Here is a 19,107-nt window from a genome sequence, read left to right on the forward strand (position 1 = left end):
AGACGGCTCACATTTAATTATTATCGCATTTCTTAAAATGCAATTGCGCAAAAAACATTTTAACATTTTAAAATAAAATACCACTACAATTTTCAAACTACATACATCCATAAAAGACTTCATATGTTTATCTATATTCGTTAATTTCCAAATTTTAGGTTAACATTCATGAATGATTTTTTTTTATACAGTATAATACACAATTAGTTGAATGATTAAAAACTTCTTTTATCACCACAGATTACCTATGGTGGTCGAGTCACAGATGCCCAAGATCAAAGATGTCTAAGGACAATTTTAAAGTTTTTTTTCAGACCTGAAACCTTAAAACCAAAATATAAATACTCGGAATCAGGTAATTGTAATGTATATTCAATATAAGGTACATTATAAGGGAAGTCCTATTCATTTATTTGCGGCAGATGTTGATGTTTATTAGCAGGTTTCAAGCTAGAACTTCTTTATGGAGACAGCTTGCCGCCCAATGCGCCAAACGGCGCAGGAGGACCTAAGTCTAAGTATAAGTCTAAGCTAGAACTAAACTAAATTGAGGATCTGTTTCCTTTTTTCATCATCTGTGACTTTCTGTGATCCAACCTCAAAAGTAGCATTTTAGTCTTTGTGCAAGTATTACTTCAGTCAGTACACACACACATACACACATTGTCCTTAACACAGATCAACATATTTTGATGTAAAATACAAATATTCCAAATTGATTTCTCTCATCTGTAAGTTTGTATAATGTTCTACTAATAATTTGTAAAAGGATTTAACTAGGTTAAGGTGCTGGTATAGTCAATAGTTTATGGCATATCAACATTATTTGGATCTCCATTGATTGTAGAGAAGCTGCAGGGTTTAGAAGCGTTGACAACTGATCAAAAACTTGAAAACTCTGGTTTGACCATTATAATTTTTCAAAATATAAATTTCTTACAATTAAATTTGGTCTGGAGGTCCAGATAATCTATATATTGAATACACATACATAAGCAAGTATTCCTGAATGTATTTCATCAAAGAGTTCAATAAATACATAAACTTTTTCAAGAACATTTTACATCTTTGAAACTTTTATTACTTGTATTAATATCTAGATCCAGTATTCTAGTCTAGGCTACCCTTTTTTTAAATATTGCCATGTCTGCATCTGTATTACCAAGCTAGAATTTTATATATTCTGACTAGATTTATACATGCCCTTAACCTTGATTTATTTCAGGTATGGGGGAGAGGGAATTGTTCTTTTGTTTAAAATGTAGTATTCATTAGTAATTAATAGCAAAGTAATTGCTTACCAAAAGTCATCAGCCTCATAAGAAATAATGTCTTTGAGAAAAAAAGTTATGTTGTTTTGTATTAAATACAATGGGCCATGGTAGGTAATTTTTTTAATTTAATCTATTTTTAATCTAAGGTATTTACTATCCACCTCTTGTCAAGACATTGGCTACTGTCAAGGCTTACATAGAATCTCTACCACTTATAGATGAGCCAGAAATCTTTGTGCTCCATGAGAATGCAAACATAGCCTTTCAGTTGAATGAAACCAATGCTTTACTTGGTAAGACTGTGTTTGTTTTGCTAATGCTAGTATAGAAACAAAAACAGTCGCAATTTACTGCTATATACACTTACACTGGTTTTGTTTTGAAATACTTTAGTTAAGAATATGATTCATTGTCATATAATAAATTGGCATATAATCTTTTTTACACTGCTTTATTATAGCTTACAACATTGTAGCTATCAGTGAGTCTTATGCTCTATGGACAGACTCCTTTGCCACTTTTCTCTCTAAAAAGATTCAGATTGTGGGTCGTTTAGAACTTGCTTTTTGTTGATCTCAGGAGAACCACATTTGATAATGTTCAAGAAGAATATTCAAACCAGTTCGAAACTCTTGCTTTATATATCTGTTTTGCTCACCTATTACCTTGAGCTTACTGTTTTGTTAGCAGCACTAATAAATCAATTGATTCTTCTCATTCAAATAAATCAACAAAAAAAGGGTGGGTTGTTTGGAATTTAAGACAAAAATTTTTGTTCATGCAGAACTAAAGGAGTAAAACAAATTTTTATCTAGCTACAATACTTGATGTTCAACCGAGAATCGTAGCAGCTGATGGTGGGATGTCAAATGATGATATTACTTATGAACTTGCTGAGGCTGTCCTGGATCGATTGATTGACAAACTGGATATTGAAAGAGCGAATCCCAATATGTTTACAGTACGTACTAATATTATTAGTTCCAAGTAAAAATGGTAGTTTTTAATTCTTAGTACTTACTTTACTTACAGTCCATCACCCCTATTGAAGTATGGGCCACCAGCAATGGATTTCCATATTCCTTTATCCTAGGCCATCCTTTTAATTCTTAGTACTTACTTTACTTACAGTCCATCACCCCTATTGAAGTATGGGCCACCAGCAATGGATTTCCATATTCCTTTATCCTAGGCCATCCTTTTAATTCTTAGTAGGCCTTTCTGTTTCTAATATTGTTAGTGATCCTATCGTTCCATAGTTCCTAGTATTACATGATAGTCTTTTAGTTCTTGTGATGCTTTATTGTTTAGCTTTATATAGTAGTGTCTTAGTTTTTATCATGCAATACCTAATATAATAGATTGCTCTCTTGGCATGCAATAATACCTAACAGTAGATTGCTCTCTTAGCATGCAATAATACCTAACAGTAGATTGCTCTCTTAGCATGCAATAATACCTAACAGTAGATTACTCTCTTAGCATGCAATAATACCTAACAGTAGATTGCTCTCTTAGCATGTAATAATACCTAACAGTAGATTGCTCTCTTAGCATGTAATAATACCTAACAGTAGATTGCTCTCTTAGCATGCAATAATACCTAACATAATAGATTGCTCTCTTAGCATGCAATAATACCTAACATAATAGATTGCTCTCTTAGCATGCAATAATACCTAACATAATAGATTGCTCTCTTAGCATGCAATAATACCTAACATAATAGATTGCTCTCTTAGCATGCAATAATACCTAACATAATAGAATGCTGAATGTGAAAACTACTACATTATTAAAAGCTTCTTATTTAAAGAAAAACAACATAGTGCATACAATATTTTTTAAAATATCAAAAACCATGTTGTTGTTTTTTCAATAATATTAGATACGCTTAGTAGTAATTGACAAATTGATTGCAAAATATTGTTTCTTTATTCACTAGCCTGACGCCAAAGGTCGCATAAACTCTTTAACCATAGTATTGATGCAAGAAACTGAAAGATTCAATAAGCTGCTTATAATAATCAAGGTACATGTTAATAAGATATAAATATAGAATAATTAATGAGTATGTTTTATAGTATTGTATACAAAGACCTTAATGATATTATAAAAGGTTTAATGTAAACAAAATCTGAAGTCTAGATTTATTTAACGAATAGTTCACGAGGCGAATTGCAAGAAGATTGCTTATGATATGATTTAGACACAGAATAAGTTCCCCTTTCAGACTTTGCAATCTTTATGGCAGATTGGTCATCTATTTTGCTGGCCAAGGTTAACGAGCAGGGTATCATGTGGCCAGCACAATGACCTACCGCCTTTTCTTTCCCCAACTAAAGTCAGAATTTGGATTAGAATTAAAATTAGAATTAAATTAAAATTAGAATTTGGTGGACTCAGGGGCGTCCTAAAAATCACAAATCCAAGCACTCAGCCACCGTGCCCTCAATATCTCATGTAGTGAAATCAAAAATTCTTAACTGGCCGTTTCTTGTAAAAGCAAGTTGGTAGCTCCATTCAATTTTCTAGGCTTTCAATGCATTCAACAACTTGAAAAAATTACTCTGGAATCCTCGATACACTATAATGAATCTCCACCCTGGGACGAAAGCCCTCTTCCTACTATAAGGCACCATATTGAAAACATAAAAAGAAAATCTGACTACAGACCAACAGAGCTCAAGGAAATAGTGAACTGTTTTCTACAAACCAATTATCCTAGCAATCAGTGGATCAGAGTTTACAGGGACGGCTCATCCCATAAAGCCACCACAAATGGAGGAGCTGGAATACTCATCGAATGGCCAGATGGAGGAAAACTAGAAAAATCCATTGCAACTGGAGAGCTCTCTGACAGTCACAGAGCAGAAAGGGAAGCACTAGCACTAGCTGCTACCATGCTAGCAAATCATCCAAGTTCCCCACACAGTCAGATTGTCTTTCTAACTGATGCGAAAACAACCCTCCAAAGCTTGCAAAACTCTGATTCCTCTTGTATTAAAAACCTCAGAACAGCACTTACAAAACTCAACAAAACAGCAAAAAAACTGTTATTCAATGGATACCAGAATAGAAAATACCCAGCAATAACTGTTGGAATTCTCGTGATAATGGTGAAATGATAGTAAGTCAGAGCTTCATTTTAAGAGATAATTTGGTCAAGTTTTTTTAAATTTTTTACTCCTTTAGACATCATTAGAACAACTGAAAAAAGCCATCAAAGGTTTCGTAGTGATGAGTGAGGAATTGGAGAATGTATACAATGCTTTTTTAAATAACCATGTAAGTAATTTATTGTTTACATTTAGAATGAACATAGATCTATCTGTTAAATTTTAGTCTTATTTTTCCCAAAAAACTTCACACATTTTATTGGAAGCTTCAACTTAAAGTCAGCTTCTCTTACACTAATTTAGTTCAAAAAGAAGATAATAATGTCCAACCTGAATTCATCCTGTTACCCCCTGGCTCATGTGAAACAGAGCTTAAAATTCTTTTAACTCATTGTTTTTCTTTTCCTTGCTGATTCAAGCAACCCTTTTCATTCTCAAATTGTTCTTGGAAAGAAAGATTATTTATATTAATTTGTTCTAGCATATGGAATAAGAAATGTGTCTTTAGCCTTTTGTCTCTTGAGTATTATATTAGATAATGTTATTGTACTTGCAAGCTATAATTTAGTGTTTTAGGTATTACTACTACTTTGTTTTCTAGTGTTTTGTCTTGGAATTCCTCTAAATGTTTAGTGATATCCTAAGGTGCTAATTTGTTTAATGTAAGTATCCATTTGTGATATGCCTCATAGCTCTATATGACATCTTTTAGATTCTTTATCTATCACATGTTGAAGGATCCCCCAAATTAAGATGCAATTTTGCATAGTGGTTTAAGGTGAAATAGAATTTTGTTGTGATATTACTGTCTGATTTGCAAACATTTATGATAAACTATAGTCTTTTGTTTGATTTATTATGTCAATATGGGAATTCCAAGACACTGGTAGCTTTTCATTTATTTAGGTATTTTGAGTTTCTAGTCCTCACTCTTCATTCAATGTATCATAACATTAAACATTCATCAAGTCAATATATGAATTGATGTAGTGGTGTTTCTTGTTTGACATAATTGATAAACTGTGTCAGGGGGCCAGGACAGATAAGGCAAGGCTTTAAAATACAACCTGACACATGTATGGATCAACTTTCCATTTATTATGTTTTTTCTAACAAAATCATTGTTGTGTAAATTATATGACTTACTCAACTTCAATAGATTTTTAATTTGGTTAGGGTTATTTCTTTCTGTTTGTAAAGCACAAGTTTCTTGCTTTATAGCAAGTTTCTTGAATTATAGTCCAATTCCTTTTGTGGATCAGGGGGAGACAATGGGTTGCCTTCAGGCACTCAGCAAACACGTTTGGAATAAAAATCAGCCCCCCCCCCCTCCTCTCGATCAGGGGGAGACAATGGGTTGCCTTCAGGCACTCAGCAAACACGTTTGGAATAAAACTCAGCCCCCCCCCCTTCCTCTCGATGGGTTGCCACGGAATTCTTGTTACTCAGCCACACATCTCACATATTATAACAAAAAAGAAAAATAGAACTTCAATGAAAATAAATTATTAGAACGTCAATGAAAATAAATTATGGAATATCTTAAATCAACTGTGCTTACTAATGGTTTAAACTTATCCAGAGTTTTCCAAATCACTAATGTGTTTTATGTAACAGTAATAATCAAATAGTTTTAACAATATGTTTAGAAGCACTTTAGTATATTTGATACACATTTTCAGGTCCCAGAATTATGGGCCAGAAACGCTTATCCTTCGTTAAAGTCTTTAGCATCTTGGGTTAAAGACCTGATAATGAGGTGTTGTTTTATTGACAATTGGATCAATAATGGACCTCCTAAGTCTTTTTGGTTGTCTGGCTTCTTCTTTCCACAAGGTTTGTAATTTTGTTGGGAAGTTGTAGATCTAAATGTCAGATACTTACAATATCTTTTCACAAAGTTTTATGTGTCCTATAAACATCATGAAAATGTGTTTGAAAATAAATTACTGTGCTACCTGTTTTTTCGGAGTATTATGTTTCTTAAGCTGTAACGTAACATGATTGGGTATGACTTTATTGCCCTATATTAAAGGATGAGTTTTGATCTTCCCATTTATGATCACCTTGATTTAAGGCAACTGCAGATGATTGCTGTTACAAAGCTAAAGTGTCAAAACCATGTCAGGAACAAGGGAAATATAAAAAGTACTTTTAAAAAACTAATAGCATTACTTATTTTGAATCAATAATCTAATTAATTTTTAACAGAGCTAGACTAATAATAATAAACTTGTGCAATTGGAAATACTTTAATTAGTTGTTTTTGTTTATTGCCACTTTAATGCTAATAGCTTGCTCAGTGCACTATGGTCCAATAAGTTTCTGTTGGGGAAGGGGTTGAATCTGGGAGAAAGTTTTGGTGCTGCCCTTTCAAAACCAATTTTTTTTTTTTTAAAGTAAGAAAGTTGCTTGATTCTGTATTTGAAATGGAGGTCTCAAGTATCTAGGATGGAAGGCTAATGTACTAGTCACTGAGCTGTTCAAGTACTGATAAAAAATAGAAGGTTTTACAGTCTTAAAAAAATGTGTCGCTTTATTCTCTACACAAGGCTTATCTCACTTAGCTTAGTACATTTAGGACTAATAATGAGAAGGCTTGTATTTGAGTCTCAAGGAGGAGTGCAGTATTTCACTCGGCTGGGCTGTCCTAGCTGTGACCTACATATTTTGCCACACCCAATGCAGACATAATTGTTGTAGACATTGCTGTGATCCGTTTAGGTTCTCTTTCAGTAGTTTGTTTTGTTTGTAAAATGTTTTACATGTTTTGGATGTTCCTTCAGAGTTGAAGATAATTACTTCCTAGTCCAAACCTCCCGCAGGACGACGGGGGATGGGAGCGGGCAGGGTTTGAACCCTGGATCATCGATAAATCTGAACGAGTCCAGCACGCAAACCGCACGACCAGGCAGCCAGTTAACTTCTGTCCTCTGTAGATTTCCTTTAGATCTCAAATTATGTATCCTTCTGCCTTTGTAATAGACCTACTGCTGTCTTGTTCACAATAAGCCTGCTGTCTGGTAATTAACTATTTGCTTAATTTTGTGATTGATTCATGTGTTGTCATCAACAATCAATAATTGTGCTCATTTTCAATTTGGTTTAAGAATGGGAAGTAGAAGAAAAATGTGTAAAAGATTCCACTTGTAGTATTTAGTTGGCAAACATTTTTTTTTAAAACAGTAAAAAAAAGAAATTCAAAACTTATTGAAGACTATATCTTCTATTTATTTACAGGTTTCTTGACTGGAACTCTTCAAAATTTTGCTAGAAAGTACAACCAGCCTATTGATCATCTCTCATTCAAGTTCATTCTCCTGCCATATTCTAGAGAAGAAGCACTAGTAATGGAGCAGCTGCGTACAGTTAAAAAGGGCGAAACAATACCTATGGATCAAAATGTAAACTCTTAGTTAAAATCAAATTATTTCTCTAATAAATCAACATTTATTTTTAAAACAATGGTTAAATCAGTTTACGAAATCAAAATATAGAATTTCAAAATTAAAAACACTAATAAATGATCAGACTTGATATGGAAATATAGGAAGTATAAAAAGAATTTCACTTGATTCAATGAAATTATTTCCCAATAGTTAAAAAAAATTAGAGAAATTTAATTAAACTTTTGTTGTTTTCTCCTCCTCGTCCTCTGTCAGATTTCAATTTTATCATAACATAATGAGGAACCTAAATGCTTCCCAGGGGGTGTAGTGGTCAAATGGTTAAGGGCTTGGCATCCGAACCTGAGGGCCAGAGTTCGAATGTCAGTGAAGGCTGGGATCTTGAATTTTAGGATTTTTAGGGCGCCCCTGGGTACACCCAACTCTGGGGAAAGTAAAGGCCGTTGGTTGTTGTGCTGGCCACATAACACCCTGCTCGTTAACCGTTGGCTTAGAAACAGATGACCTTAACATCGTCTGCCAGTGTAGAAAACATGGTCGCAAAGGGGGAAATTTTTACTTTACTTAAATGTTTCCCAAACATGTTTAATTTAAAAAAAAAAACAGCATATCTAGTAAACTTATATTTCAATCCTATCTATTTTCAGTTGGATGTTCCTGATGATGGAGTGCTTGTACATGGACTCTATATGGATGGTTTTGCCTGGGACTGGGATCACATGACTGTTGGTGACCAATTGAAAGGCCAGATGCAGGCAAAGTAAGAGCTCATAAAAAAAGGCCACATTGGCATTAATGTTTGCAACACGATCTTATTAATATTGTATACAACTTTCATTCAGCTACATATCATCTAGCTAAATGAACCAATACTTAAATACTCTTAGATAGTACAACATGGGGCAAACTAATAGCCTGTAAAGATACAAACTTGACATGTATTGCAGTGTGTGTCTTGTAATGGATATAACAAACAAAATGTATTTTAGTTAATATCTACTTTTTCATTGTATTCAATATTTAACTGTAACTCCTTCCTCCTTTCTACTGTCTGAATAGAAGCCATCTGTCTTCTACTGACTGAATAGAAGTCATCTGTCTTCTACTGACTGAATAGAAGTCATCTGTCTTCTACTGACTGAATACAAGCCATCTAACTTCTACTGAATGAATAGGAGCCATCTGTCTTTTACTGACTGAATAGAAGCTGTCTGTCTTCTATTGACTGAGTAGAAGCCATCTGTCTTCTACTGACTGAATAGAAGCCATCTGTTTTCTACTGACTGAATAGAAGTCAACTTAATTCTACTGACTGAATAGAAGCCATCTAACTTCTACTGACTGAATAGAAGCCATCTGTCTTCTACTGACTGAATAAAAGTCATCTGTTTTCTACTGACTGAAGTCATCTTACTTCTACTGACTGAATAGAAGCCATCTAACTTCTACTCACTGAATAGAAGCCATCTGTCTTCTATTAACTGAATAGAAGTCATCTTACTTCTACTGACTGAATAGAAGACATCTAACTTCTACTGACTGAATAGAAGTCATCTGTCTTCTGTTGACTGAATAGAAGTCATCTGTTTTCTACTGACTGAATAAAGCCATCTAACTTTTACTGACTGAATAGAAGTCATCTGTCTTCTACTGACTGAATAGAAGCCATCTGTCTTCTACTGACTGAATAGAAGCCATCTGTCTTCTACTGACTGAATAGAATTTGTCTGTCTTTACTGACTGAACTGAAGTCATCTCTCAGTGCTCGTTGAAGTTCAAAAAGCAAGTTTGAAAACATGTTTCAACTATAAAAAAAATGACTGACAAAATGGAAGATCCAAAATAATGTTAACAAATATTGTTAGACTTAGAGAAAGTGATGACAGAAATGAAACCAAGAGTGTCCTAGTCTCGTCACAATTTATGTGAACATGACTCTTATACACACTACAAAAAATTCAGCCTGAAGAAAAAAAAATAAAATTAACTCAACTACATAGGACAATGTAATTTAGAAATGCATTCCCTGGAAGATGAAAATCTGAACCAGCGACACAGACCCAAGTAGAATAGTTCTAAAAAATGTTGTTCAGATCTGTGCTTTTCTTCATAAGAAACTGGCCTCAAGCTAACCTTATAAAAGTGTAAAAAGAACTAAGCAGTTTGAAACATGTAGGACTATTTATGACCTCCATCAATTGACCGTAATATAAAAAAAAAAGAAACAACTTTCTGTTTTGATAGTCATATTGAGGGGAACAAATCAGAAAAAAAGAAATTACTGCTTTCATTATTTCTATACAAATTGAGTCATTTAATTCTTTGTTTCTAAATGATATCCAGTTTGCCTGTAATGCACATGGATCCTCGCCTAGACTATGAACCAGATTTATCTCTCTATCCAGCGCCACTCTACAAAACAGCTGCAAGAGCTGGCACACTTTCCACTACAGGTAACAAGTTAACAAATTTCTTTACAGCTGGGATCAATGTTCTCACAAAACACTTTCTATCTTTTGTTAACTCCTACCATAGCTTTCATGGGCATGTCTGGTTAAGTCTTGCTACAGCTCTCACAGGTTTATTTTCTCCAAGACCTAACTTGTTTACTTTAAGATCTAGCTCTCACTTGTTTCTTCCTTGTATATCTCTCACTGATTTACTCTGTATATAGATATTGTTAAGGCTTCCGCATGGTGTTGATTCTTTGAAATATAACTAGTGTAGATCTACGTCTGCCTGGAAGTAACACTGAACTCAAACTACTTTAGTAACACCGGCGAAAGGCCGAAACAATCAAAATATGTAGTTGACGCTGATGTTGTTCTACAAATATATTTAATAATCAAGAAGGGAATTGTCCGATGTCAGCTATGTCCGTAAATCCGTATATCTATGTTACTGCTCTACACGAAGCGTCTTCTTTTTAGCGTCACTTGGAGCGTTCTTGTTTTTTAAAGATCTGTCACGTCACTTGTCACTAAGTAAAACTTTCCCCTTATTCCCGAAACAAATAACTAAATCCTAATCATGTCATAACAATATACAACATTTTTTTCTGTTCATAACAAGATTGGTTAAATATCAAGATAGATTTTTGTGTTCAATAGTTTCTGTAGCTAGTACAATTAGTCTTTCTGTGAATAAGAAGAGGATTCCTGAATTTCTCAATCATTTCTGTGTTGAGAACATCCTCATTTGCACAGCTATTCATTCAAAAATTCATTTAGGAAATGGACTAAAGTCATGCCTACTACATACCCAGCCCAGCAGAGTTTGGACATTTTTTTTTTAAGTATGGACTGTTGATTTGAGATGTAAAGGATCTTATGTGAAATTTTTCTTAGGAGGCACAGATCAAAAAAGAGTTCAGCTATTGAATGTGTCAAGACTATAGAGACCATGGCTTATAAAAGTGAGGGAAGAACTGTGGACTTTCAGCTTTGTTGATGCTGAGTCCTTGCCTTGGTCCTCCTTGTTCTTGAAGTCTACCAAATGCTGCACTAGCATGTGTAACACAAGTTTGTTTAATCATCTATATTAGCATATATTGTTACAGTGCTCCCCAACTGGACAAATTATTGCATGTTGACTCTTTGTTTTAATACATTGTGGGTGTTCCTTTAGAAATGGAGATTGTTACCCCTTAGCTCATTCCTCCTGCATGACGGCCAGCTGGCAGGCTTTGAACTCGGGACTAGGTTGATGACAATCCAAAGTGCATACTGCTCAACCTATCAATCAATGACCTGACATCAGGCAGTTTATGGTCATAGTATTTCTGGTTCCATGCCTACTGTGTTTGTGAAGCCAAAATGTGTACAGGGATAAGATCTGCTTCATTTGAGGCATTCAGGGTGCAAGCATCAGTCCATAGCAAATCTCTAATGCAGACATATTTAAGTCTTCAGTCTCTGTGTGTTGAATAGAGACCTGCATCAGAGAGATATAAGATGTCATAGTATTACTATAAGGCTTCTAGCCGTGTTGTTGGTGTTTCAGGAACTCTCAGATTTATTCATTGGTTTCATCAAATCAATAATGGTGTTTGCATTTTGGCTGTGCTAGTCACAGTATATAGAGTGCATGTGATCTTTCTAGTGGTTTTCCAGTGTAAAGATTGTATTTGATGTTTTTGATAAGTTCCTGTTTGCTTTCTGTTGTTTTTTTTAGCTTTAGTACATCCATTGGTTTAACATGATTGGTTTCCTGAAGCTGTCCATTTTCTTTACAGCTTAGTTTTAATATATGTCCAGATCTCAGCTCAGCACATAGTTTTTGTGATTGCCTGACAATAGTTAGGTATAGATCTATTTGATGCCACTGCTTGGGATACATTCAAGGGAACTGAAAAAGTGTATATGTTATGATTATAAAGTAAAGTAAAGTTCATCTTTCAGACCTTGTGGTCTATAGGGCAGATAATGTAAAGGTCATCTGTTTCTGTGGCCTATGGGTGTCATGTGGCCAGCACAACAACCAACCGCGTTTACTTTTCCCCAACTAATGTCAGGTACCCATTAGAGCTGGGTGGACTCAGAGGCACCAGAAGATCCCAAAAAATTAAAATCTGTCTTCACCAGGTTTCGAACCCTGGACCCCAGTCATCCACCGTGCCTCCTATGTTATGATTATGAGCTGAGCGTATTTCTAATAGCAATATGCCATTACTTCTATACAATGGCCGATGACATGTTTGCCCAGAAAATGACTTCAGTTTGTCTAATCAGATTATGTATTTCAATACTGGTATAGTAGGCTTATCTGGTTTCTTTGTTTGTTTATGTTTAAGTTTGATTAGAAGCTTTCTTTGATGTAGTATGGATTGGACCAACTGTACTTTATAGAAAGCTAGACATGTTTCCTATTCTTTCCTATATGTTGACTGAAACAAGAGATGTACTATTTTGAGAAATGATGTTAACAAAATGCTAAAAATAAGAAACTTAAAAAAAAAAATCAACCATTTAGTAGTAGAAATTACTGAATTTAAAATTATGGTCAGGCTTCAGTGCCTGCTTTGAGCATTTATTTTTTAATTGCTTGCATTTAATGTCTAATTTTTTATGTTCTTATTTCATCATAATTAATTTTATCTTACACTTTTTTTTTCTGATTTTAAATAATAAGCATAAAGTTATATTTATATATTATAATAGAAGGCTAAAATAGACAATAATTTATTAGGGTTAATGATGAAATGTGTTCACATTGACATTTCTAAGATTACCTTTGACCATTCAATAGATTGGTTTTTAATATTAAGTAGATTTAAAAAGTGTTTTATTTGTGTAAGAACGCAGCATACAAAACAGATTGGCTGACATCTAGGGGTGTTTTTGTGTTTTAGAATATTGTTATTACTGATTCATGTAGGGGTAATTGTATGTGCAATCAGCTGACACTGATAGCACAGGCCAGAACTCGGTGAGTGGTCTACTGTGATGAGGGATGACACTTCAAGAATGATCTGTATTTTGAATACTACATATGCCATTCATGATGATAGTCTTATGATCATCCATCACTTTCTAGAAGGTCTTTGAGAAGCCTATATTAAGAACAAAGGTGTCAATCTAGAGGATTCATGATTGAGGGTTTCACGATTCATTGTGAAGGCAATAGGAAACAGTTCAATCCAGGATGAGGTGGAAAGGCCTGTAGAGTTTGGTACAGATGTATAGAGGCTTAGACTGCAGTACAGTTATTGTTCAGTATTCAGTATTCATTGTGAAGGCAATAGGAAACAGTTCAATCCAGGAGGAGGTGGAAAGGCCTGTAGAGTTTGGTACAGATGTATAGAGGCTTAGACTGCAGTACAGTTATTGTTCAGTATTCAGTATTCATTGTGAAGGCAATAGGAAACAGTTCAATCCAGGAGGAGGTGGAAAGGCCTGTAGAGTTTGGTACAGATGTATAGAGGCTTAGACTGCAGTACAGTTATTGTTCAGTATTCAGTATTCATTGTGAAGGCAATAGGAAACAGTTCAATCCAGGATGAGGTGGAAAGGCCTGTAGAGTTTGGTACAGATGTATAGAGGCTTAGACTGCAGTACAGTTATTGTTCAGTATTCAGTATTCATTGTGAAGGCAATAGGAAACAGTTCAATCCAGGAGGAGGTGGAAAGGCCTGTAGAGTTTGGTACAGATGTATAGAGGCTTAGACTGCAGTACAGTTATTGTTCAGTATTCAGTATTCATTGTGAAGGCAATAGGAAACAGTTCAATCCAGGAGGAGGTGGAAAGGCCTGTAGAGTTTGGTACAGATGTATAGAGGCTTAGACTGCAGTACAGTTATTGTTCAGTATTCAGTATTGGCTGTGTATTTATTAGACATTAAAGTTTTTACATTATTTGGAGCCTGAGTTGTGAAGTTCTTTAAGTTGGTTATGTTGTGTTGGCAGAAATCCTGGATAGAGTCGTTATAATATTATATATCCTTTTTTTTTTGTGTCATTCCTTTGGAACTAGCAGCTGCCAGGTGAGAGGCTTCTTTGTGGATGACAAGATCTCCTAACCAAAACCATAGCTTCAGGCTTTGATTTAATAACCCTATAGATGTAGTTTTATAATAACAGGCAGTAATATTCTTTATGAAATGATGTTAGGAGCCTCTGCCCTGGTCTATTATATTCACATTTTTAGAGAAAATTAAAAAATAAAAGTTTTTTTTTAGCTGCTGCACCCTAGGTGTATATATAAATATTTGAACTCCACTGTTTTGACTTTGCTTTCCTTGTTTGTTTCTTTGGCAGGACATTCTACTAACTTTGTTGTAACTGTCCACCTTCCTTCAAGCAACACACAAGATTACTGGATAGCCAAAGGTGCAGCACTCTTATGTCAAATTTCTGATTAATTTTGCTTACAGATAAGTTGTAAAGCATTGAACAATAAAAACAATGTCCATTACAAATGGTTCTCTAGTTATTACTTTGTGTTTGTTCTCCTGTTTGTTTGTTTGTAGGCTCACACAATGTTATATATGTTAGTGAGCAACTTTCTTCTCTGATGACTGTCTAGAACATGTTGTGTTCATATCACTAAAATAAAGTCCTTAACTATTCGAAGATAATTATATTTTTTACCACTATAAAAATGAAGTAAAAAATTCTTTATAAAAATTTCTATTTAGTCATAATAAAATACAATTTTTATACATTGAGCTTCTCTTGACACATGAAAGAAAATAATATGAGACTATGTTTCTATACAGTTGAAATTATATGATCCAGGCATTCAAATCCACTCTCATTCAGTCAGAATCACATTGCATAGTTAAGCAATAAATTATTCTCAAGGTCCGCAAAGTTGTAATTGTTGGAAGTGGTAATGGATATAAGCAATCCACTACCTATATCTGCTTCCTAATGGCATACATCTCAAATAGCCTTTGACAACCAGTCTAACAACCAGTCTAATTCATGTGTGGCTCATATATTTGAGTCCGGTGGAAGTTGGTTTGGTTCTTAGTGGGGTATCATACCATGCCCTCAACTGTAGAAAATCAACTGTGCAAGAATTATGGGTGTGATACTAAATGTATAGCGCAATGAGTACTGGTCATTTAAAGTATAAATATTTATTGTACTCGGGTCATTTAAAGTATTGTTACGATCTTCTCTACCAGGCCTTCTGCAAACACTACTTAACTACAAAACACAGCACATCTAACTCAAGAACTTGACAACAAGAGCTTCTAGTAACAAAGTGGCGGTTTAATGACAATGACATCAACAGCCAATTCAACACAATTGGCTACATCAAATTCAAATGCTTTAACACAATAGAACTGCCTAACTTAACAAGTCTCTCTAGCTCGTACAGCTACATTTTCGAAGGTACCAAAGGTACCACAGTCCTTACTGCCTTACTGTTCTGGACTCAACTGTCTCTCGTTACACACCGTGTTTCTCGGCCGTGAAGGCTCTTGATCACATGACCACAATACAGGTCATACTTGCGTGAACTAGCAGTACTGTCCCTTGTCTATCGACACCCGTTGACCTGTGTGATTGACATGAGTCGTGTGTATCAGTAGGCCGCACACACATTAACCCTTTCGGTCCGCCACTGGAGTTACTACAGTATAATAAATAAATATTTATATCTATTTATATTCAACTAGAAGGAGATGACACAGAAGTCGACTCTTTGATAATATTATTATAGACCGCACAAACTAGTAAGCTTCAGGCAGATGGGGCTCGTTAGCCTTGGTGAACAGGATACTGTATAGAGACTTGAATTGATGCATTCATGACTACATAACTTATTGTATTTAAAGGCTGGTATACTAGAAATATAATAGAAATATGGAGTGTCCCGGCTTGGCCTCCGGTCTTTGCATAAAGGAAGGTGTATCATGGTTCCAGTTAAAAATCTTACCTTTCCTAATTTTTATATTGAGGATTAACAAAACTCCCACGGATTCCAGGAAAGGTTTGAACCCGGGATTTTCGAGACACATATCACTAGACAATATCCCACGACCAGGCAGCCATCCGTAGTTTCATAGCTCACACTATGCACAATAATAAATGTGATATATTATTTATTGCATATGTATGTTTGTGTTTCACATATGTTGGCTTGAGCATGTTTGTTTATTAAGTGGAACATTTTTTAAATGGTTAATTTAATTTTATTAATTTATGGACTATCCAGCTATATATAGGCCTGCTACATTTAGTGAGGTCTTGTCTTCAATTGTTTGCCTTTATCTGTGTCAATAGAAATTCCTGTTACCAAAATCATCCTTACACAAAATATTTTTTTTTCAATTAAATCTACCTTTTAAAAATTTCTTAGCTTTTACAGACATTTTAGCCTAAAAGTCTATTGGAAATAGAAATCAATGGATCTAATTTAATGCGCTTGGCAGAGCTCGAAAATAATATAGGGGGGGGGGAGTGAAGCTTGATCCTAATAAAATGACCATATGTCCATGCGACCAAAAAAAATTAATGCAACATTACTGTAAATGAACCCTTACCAATACCAGGCAAGGTTGACTCATCCACCTGCACAGTCATAGAATAGGTCATAGAATAGTTTAGCGTGTGTGTGTGTACTGTATTGTTATGAACTGTTATGTCATTCGTGTGTGAAAAGCCTTAAGACTAAGACTGCTTTATTGATCCTTACGGAAATTTGTTGTGATTACAAGGACTCGTTTCTCATATAAAGACAACACAACAGAAAAATACACATAAATACAACAGACAACATAAAGAGTTCATTCAGCGACTACACACAGGTATCTTGGTGCATTTCATGTTCCCTGATCAATGAGTGGCGGTGATAGAGTCTGACCGAGTGAGGTACGAACGAGTTTTTGTACCGCTTCGTTCTTGTTTTGATTGACAGCAGTTCTATATAAGGTTATTACCATTGGGTTATTCCACTGCAAGTCTATGTCAGTGATGATAAAAATGTAAAAAAAAATAATAATAAAAACACGAAAGGTCATCTGTCGTAATCGAGAAGTACATAGAAGTCTAACTTATAGAGCGCTGGTTGTAAGTATGTATGTGTTCCGTGTGTGAATCTTGTTCGTATTTGCATCTATATTGTTATTGTTACAGTAGTTACTTGAGGTGGTCAGTTCTAGACAAACAATTTTCATTTGATTGGGTCGATAAAAATTATCTTGTCTGAAAACAGAACATAATAAAATACTCAGAAAGACAGCAGGGTAAAGCACATTACTTGTTCCATATGCTAGGACAAATGTGTACTAGTGCTCCTTTTTTCAATAGTGTTACTAGAGCATGGAATGGGTTGTCTGAATCAGCCAGGAAAAGCTATGACTTGGCAAATACTAAATCCCTAATTAACTAGCATAACTGTATTCTCACAGGCCGTAATTATATTTTCTTTTGAAGTAACGTCTGTAATTCATCAGATAAGACAGGCGCAGTCGACGCAAAAAAAAAAGAACTTAGACCCCAGAGAACCTGCTTTTTTGTGGCAAAATATGCAGTTCGCAACTGGGTATACTTGGCCACTTTAAGGGCAGGAGAAACACTCAAAAATGATAGTTTGGGGGAAAAAAAAATCGATTTTTAGTTTTGACATGTTTCAAATAGTTCACCATGTTTTGCACGTATTTTACTTAATGATAACATTGAAACAAAAAAAAAATAATATGTAAAAAATACATTTAATAATGGTCATCTTTTCATAATAAGAGCTGAAAATGACCAAAATACCAATTATTTTTACTTGATTTTCGTTAACAATAATTAAAGGGAGCCCGCCATGTTTAGCCTCATTTAAAATAAACATTCTGTCATCGAGAATTCATAGAAGTCTATTTATAAAGCGCTGGTTATGAGTGTGTATGTGTTTTTCGTGTGTGAATGTTGTTCGTATGTGTATCTATATCGTGCATCTATATTATTATTGTTACAGTAGTTACTTGAGATGGTCAGTTCTAGACAAACAATTTTCATTTGATTGGGTCGATAAAAATTATCTTACATATTACAAACGTTACTTCAAAAAAGGAAGATAATTACGTCATATCAATCTAGTACCAAGTGTCTGCAGTCTAACCCGCAACGTGTCATACAGCCCAAAAGTATCTCCGTGCTTCTACACAGCCATCGCGTGTGTCCATTAGCGCACGAGTTTCTTGTCAAAATAATGTCAACATTGGCAAGACTGCACTGGGTCGGAAATAATAATAATAATAATAATTTTATTTATAAAGCGCTGTTAACAAACAAAATGTAGGCCGTGAACTGAAAAAGCACGCAGACCGTAGCTTTTGAGGGAGAAACGTGGTACTACTAAAAGCGTTGAGTCCATTGAGCGCAGGGCTCTCTGGGGGACATATGGAGTAATCAGTTCGCTAAGGTACAAGGGCATCTCATTGTTATATATACACTGATGACAAAGTGTGGCGACCTTGTAATCGATTCTCTCTTTCACGGGAAGCCAATGGAGCGCGCGCAAGTGCGTAGGAAAGTAATTCAAGACATTATAATAGGTTAATGAAGGCCTGCTGACCACTGTTAAAAAAAATATTATGGCAATACCATTATGTCCTCAGTACTTGCAAAGTCCTTCATTCAGAGAACAATACCAGGAAAAAGAAGAGACAGACAGAGAAAGCGATTAGAAAACAAACATAAAAGAATGGGAGGGGCTTGTCTTTGAAAGGATAGACAGGGATGGAAGAAGACGGTTGAGCGATCATGAGTGGTGCCCCAACGGGCTAACAAACCAAGGGATAGGTTGAGGTCAATAAAGGCGCCACGACAAACGGTGCACAGACAGCTGGTTCAATGACACCGAGTT

The 19,107-nt window shown here is 35.0% G+C and overlaps 1 pseudogene; it reads left to right on the forward strand.

The window, feature by feature from the left end:
- The window catches only part of LOC129925991 (dynein axonemal heavy chain 6-like), a 60,640-nt pseudogene extending 45,924 nt beyond the window's left edge, over positions 1-14,716 (forward strand).
- Positions 14,717-19,107: the final 4,391 nt, after the last annotated feature.

This window comes from Biomphalaria glabrata, chromosome 4, assembly GCF_947242115.1.
Source record: "Biomphalaria glabrata chromosome 4, xgBioGlab47.1, whole genome shotgun sequence".
NCBI lineage: Eukaryota > Metazoa > Mollusca > Gastropoda > Planorbidae > Biomphalaria > Biomphalaria glabrata.